The sequence below is a fragment of the Myotis davidii genome, unplaced genomic scaffold (assembly GCF_000327345.1).
Source record: "Myotis davidii unplaced genomic scaffold, ASM32734v1 scaffold204, whole genome shotgun sequence".
In the NCBI taxonomy this organism is placed as follows: domain Eukaryota; kingdom Metazoa; phylum Chordata; class Mammalia; order Chiroptera; family Vespertilionidae; genus Myotis; species Myotis davidii.
The window spans coordinates 3562616-3568758 of record NW_006299715.1 but is presented as its reverse complement, the minus strand read 5'-3'; the positions used below and the strand labels follow the sequence as shown (position 1 = coordinate 3568758).

At 43.6% G+C, this 6143-nt stretch overlaps 1 protein-coding gene across 1 annotated transcript in view; it reads right to left on the bottom strand.

The window, feature by feature from the left end:
• The window catches only part of CD38 (CD38 molecule), a 29447-nt gene that overhangs the window by 12475 nt on the left and 10829 nt on the right, over positions 1–6143 (bottom strand). The window lies entirely within an intron of this gene.

Below are 6143 nucleotides of genomic sequence, written 5' to 3'. Positions count from 1 at the left end.
ACCCCCGCGAATATCTCATGTAGGAGGCATCTACTGAATGCCACGTAGTTCCTATACAGGGTCTCATCTAAGCTGTACAACATTTTTATGGGTGAGCATGACCATTCCTGCCCCACAAAGTCCCTGCCTTCATGAAGCTCACTCTCAGGTTAGAGAGGCAGACAGTATACATACAAGCAAATAAGCTAACAAAGTTAGTACAAATGATTATTAATATGCAGAAATTCAGCAGGGATGGATGACAGCAGAATATAGAAGCAATGACCACTCTACGGAGGCTGGTCAGGAGCAGTCTCCCTGAGAGATCATGTAAGCTGAGGCTAAAGGATGGGGAAAAGTGCATTCCAGCCCAAGGGTCCTGCATGAGCAAAGGTCCTGAGGCAGAAAAACCTTGCTGATTTTGAGGAACTGAGAGATCAACAGCATCACTGCAGTGTAAAGAAACAAGGGAAGGCGTGATATGGTGAGAAATCAAGTCAAAAAAATAATTGAGAGGCAGATAATTTTGGCCTTTGGGACCAATGAAAAAATTTCAAATTGCACTTTAATTACCATGGGAAGTCATTGGATGGTTTTAAGCATGGAAGTAGCCTCATTTGATTTTTGTTCTGAAAAATCACTCTGGAAAACTGAGTGGGCCCCATAGGAGAAAATGATCTGAAATAGAAATTTTCACTCCAGGTCCCCTTTAAACAGCCCCTGGTGGTGGAAAAGCATCGCCTTCCAAGACAAGCTATTCAATTTCTCCAGCCTCAGTTTCTTCATCTATAAAAGGGGATAATAACACATTTACTTTCTGCCTCATGAATTTGACTATTGTAGGTACCTCAGATAAGGTATTTTTCTTTTTGTGTCTGGCTTATTTTACTGGGCATACTGTCCTCAGGGTTCTTCCATGTTGTGGATGTGCTAGGATTTCCTGCCTTTTTAAGGTTGAGTAACATTCCATTGTAGGTGCATACTGCATTGATTTATCCATTCATCCATCATGACACTTGGGTTCCTTTTTCCACCCACTCTTTTATTCCACAAACTAGAGGCCCGTTGCAGGAAGATTCCTGCAAGAATAGGGCTTCCTGCAGCTGGAGTGAAGCAGAGAAGGGAGCAAAACCCGCTGAGGTGGGCTTCCCTCCCACCTCCGCCGCCAGCTTGTTTCCCTCTTGTCTCCACCACCCTGCTTGCTTCCCTGCAGCTTTGCTCCCTTCTTCGGCACTTGGCTTCCTTCTACGTTGTCTTCAGTCTTCGCTTTCTGCCTGCATATGCAAATTAACTGCCACCTTTGTTGGGTTAATTTACATACTTATCTGATTGGCTGGTGGGTGTAGTGGAGTGACACCAATTTGCATGTTTCTCTTTTATTAGTGTAGATACTCACTGTGAGCCCATTAGAGCCTCACAATGGGCACAGGGCTGTAAAGATAAGTATGTACTATTTCTACCCTTTAACCACTCATATCACAGTACAGGACAGAGAAAGAACAGAATTAATTACAGTTACAGCACTGGTGACTTGCCCGAGGCACTAAAATCTGAGAACACAATAAACAGTAGAACACGTTCTAATTTTCTACCACCAAGGACAGAAACAGGGTTCAACAAAAGGCCTTGGCTGAGTGACTCAGTATCTTCACTTTGAAAAGGATCTGCCTTTGTTTGCTCCTCCACTTGCTTTGACATGGAAAATCCATCTATATTTGTAACCACTGTGAGTTTCTATTTGACCACTCTCTGGCTTTGCTTCCTTCGATGGGGTCCAGAATGAGTAGAGATGTGCAGCCAAGGAGGAGGGGAGGTTTCCTAGGGTGCCTCTGCCCAGTGGACTATAAAGCAGCCTTTGAACGATGTGCTTATACACAGCTTGGGATAGCTGGGTGAGTGGCTATTTTCCACTGAGTGAGAAAAGTAGACTTCAACTTACAGAAAATAGAAGAAAGGCTGAGTAGCACCCTGGTAACTGGGGTTGTCTCTGGGAAGAGGAATAAGGGGAACTTACACGTTTGCCTTATAGTTTTCTTTATTGTTGGTTCCAAACAAAAATGGATGCATGAATTATCCAAAAAGAAGGGTTAAATTTTTAAATGAAAATATGGTATGATCACCACCAATTTTTAAAATTGAAGGAAAAAAACCATAGTAATTAAACCATGTTATAAAGATAGCTATATTTAGTTACTAGGTATATAAGAATTGCTTCCTAACCTCATGTTTATACTTTTTATAATAAGCATATATTACACTCAGTGGTCAAAAAACACTTTCATGTTCTTATTAAGTTGCTTGAGCAATTAAACCAAACATTTGAGAACCATGGAATGTCTTAGAGCATGGGAACCTCAGGCCCAAGCTTCCTTGGTTGCCCTCCCCACATCTTTTGTCTATGCAGTGTCTTTTCTCATCCATCAACCAGATAAAGACAATAACCAAGCAAGACTTAGCATTGTGCCCCACCCACTTCTCAAGGCCTAATGATGTGAAGTAAAGGTTGGGATGGCATGCTCGCTTTGGCAGCACATATACTAAAATTGGAACGATACAGAGAAGATTAGCATGGCCCCTGCACAAGGATGACACGCAAATTCATGAAGCGTTCCATATTGTTATTTCACCCTACTTATATATCTAATTTCCAATCCCCTGCTCTAAATCCATATACACCTCTCTCTTCTCTTTCTTCACTATCCAAATTTTTTCTCTCTCTTTCGTTTTGTTGTTGTTTGCTTGATTGTTGAGTATATTGGGGTTTTTTTAATGCTCGTTTGTGAGATTATTTTGCTTTTGCTTTTTACTTTTCTGTTGGCTTTTTCTCCCCCCGGTTATTATTTTTTGCTTCTGTGTTCCCTCGCCTTGCTTGATATTAGTTGTTGTTTGTAGTTTGCATTCATCTCTAGGGATCTGTTGCTGGAATTTATTGGGATTAGTGGCTGTTCTATTGGAGTTTTCTCCCCATCTAAATAGTTTCTTCCCCTCTTCTATTTCATTCTCTTTCTTTTCTCTCTTACTTTTTTTTTTCCTTTTAACAGACTGCACATGAAAGAAAAGGAAGCATCACCATAAAAGAAAGTAAAAAATGGAGGCAAGCAACCTGTCAGAGAAAGAATTCAGAGACATGGTCATAAGGTGGATGAAAAGAATGGAAGACAAATTCAACAATATGTGTAAGACCCAAAAGGAAATGAAGAAGAACCAAGAAAAAATGAAAAATGACATCACTGCTATAAAGAACTCAATAGAAAGCATCAACAGTAGACTAGAAGGGTTGGGATGGCATAGGGACACGGACGTCTTCCAGTGGAGCATTCTCTCTACTTTAAAGACTTCCTTTAGCAAGACTCATTGTCAAATGGCACTCTCACAAATCATAGATCATACCCAGACTCAAACTTTAAAATGCCAAGGAGACAAGTAACTGAGAGGCTGAGACAGAGAAAGGAAAAGACACCATATCCTACATCCCTCCTGGATCCTGGCCTGCCTTTCTATATGAGATACACCTGCCTGGCGCAGAAAAATAGACAAGTCACCCAGTGAGGTGGTGTAAGGCTCCTTACACAGCCAAAGGGACTGAAGTGATGGAACTTCTCCGTTGTATTCCCCAGAGAGCTCTGCACTTTGCATGGCTTCCCAGGAACTCATGTCTACAGATTCTGAATTTGTTTTCAATGAGTAACCCTAGAACCAAGGGCCTCTTGCAAAGGGTACTCAAGACACAGAGACAGGTCTCTTTGTTCTAGCAAATATCGTTAGTGGATCTACCTGGAAGTCCTGTTGACAAGGAGACTAGACCAGCTCACTTGCCTCCCTTCTTTCCCCAGGACTGTCCCTCTTCCCAAATTAAGTAACGACATCACTAGCCAGCTGCCTCTCCTTCCTCCCTGGGACCTAGAGTGCGCAAGGTGGTATGTGGAGATGCTGGAGATGAAAAGGGGAAACACAGCCCCTGGCACTTGCCATATGGCCTTGATATTCTTCTACTGAACATAATTTAAGGACGCCAACATCAGATATCGTCATTGTGTGACTACAATAGATGGCAATGTCTACAGGTAAAAACAATGTCCAAACCAAAAAAAATGACCAAACATATTTTTATTGTAGCAAATATAGTGCCTGCTGCTTCTTTGCCAAGACAGCTTCAGCTCTGCTCCATTCCTCCAGCCTGGCTGATTTGATTAGTTTTGACACCGATCACAGAATTACCCTCATCCCTTCTGCTTCCTGGCAGCATCCATGCAAAACCAACCTCCTGGAAACTTCCTCAAACATCTCATAAAACAAGCCCAAATCCTGTAAGTCCTTTCTAACATTTTTGAACTGAACTGTCCCTGACCCCATGGATCCCCACAATGAGTGCTCATTCTTCTTGCAAAGAGCCAGAAAGCCCACCCTTACTCATCTGCAGTGTGTCCCTGGTGGTCTTGGGTCAGGGACATTGATGATAATAGGCAGTCTTGGGTGGGATGTAGAGAATCAAAGGTCTCAGGAAATCAGCATGCCTTAGTCAGTGCCTATGTTTGGCAGAAACACCAGGAACAGCTTCTGAAAGTCTCCATTTGTTAATAAGTTTTCTTGCTGAGCTGGAGTCTTAGCCTAATAGCAGTGTTCAGCTTGCAGTGTGGGCTGAGCACAAATGTCAGGATTCTAGATCAATGTTCCATCCTCCCCTTCCTACTACTCTGCTCCTTCCAAAAGACCCCAGACGATTCCTCACTTACCCTATCCTCCAGGAGTCATCCTCTCTCTTTTTTTTTCCTATTTTGTTCATCAGTTTTTGTTCCTTAGATTCCACATATAAGTGAGATCATGTGATATTCGTCTTTCTCTGACTGGCTTATTTCACTTAGCATGATACTCTCTGGGCCCATCCATGCCGTCTCAGAGGGTAAGAAATCCATCTTTTTTACAGCTTCATAGTATTCCATAGTGTAAATGTACTACAGCTTTTTTATCCATTCATCTACTAATAGGCACTTGGGCTGTTTCCAGAACTTAGCTATTATAAATAACTAGAGGCTTGGTGCACAAAAATTTGTGCCCTCGGGGGGGTCCCTCAGCCTGGCCTGTGCCCTCTCACAGTCTGGGACCCCTCAGTGGATGTCCTCCTGCTGGCTTTGGCCCGCTCTCTGGGTGAACGGGCCTAAGCTGGCAGTCATACATCCCTCTGGCAGGCTGGGAGCCCTAGGGGGATGTCCACTTGCCAGCAAGGAGCAGGCCTAAACTGCAGTTGGACATCCTTAGCGCTGCTGAGGAGGCAGGAGAGGCTCCTGCCACCACCACTGTGCTGGCAGCCGTCAGCCTGGCTTCTGGCTGAGCAGAGCTCCCCCTGTGGGAGCACACTGACCACCAGGGGGCAGCTCCTGCATTGAGCGTCTGCCCACTGGTGGTCAGTGTGTGATCAGTCATTCCCAGTCATTCTGCTGTTAGGGTCAATTTATTATATAGGATGCTTCTATGAACACGGGGGTGCATATTGGTGTTTGGGGCTTCTTAGGATATATTCCTAGATGGGGGACACTGAGTCAAATGGCAGCTCCATTTTTAATTTTTTGAGGAACTTCCATACTATTTTCCATAGTGGTTGCACCAGTCTGCATTCCCAGTGTACTAGGGTTCCCTCTTCTCCTCATCCTTGCCAGCACTTGTCATTTGTTGATTTGTGTATGGTAGCCATTCTGGCAGGTGTGAGGTGATTTGATTAGTTCTGACAATGCTGCCTTCCACAAGAAATTTAAACTCAATGCACTGGTCTCATAACGAGGCTGTTCCTAACAGAAGTGAGGCCCGCAGACCCCAGAGGGGTTGTCATTTCCCAACATGATAATTTGAAGACCAGAATGGGGCAAAGTTATTCCCAGGCAATGTATACAGTGAATGGGGTGAGAGGGATGGGGCAGAAAGGGTTAAAGTCTTATGCTCTGACATCCATGCTAAGGTGGAAAAGCAAATATATTTGGTGGTTAAATCCAGGTGGTATGTTGTCAACTACTTCAGGGTTCATGACACTATGCTGTCCTCTCTCTCTAAACCTACACCCTTCCCACTAGCAATTATATTTCAAGTCCCTGTCAGTAAAGCAACATCGCATTCATAATGTGTTGTTCTCCAGGGAAAGCTCACACACCCTAAATCCTAAAAGCTCTTAGATC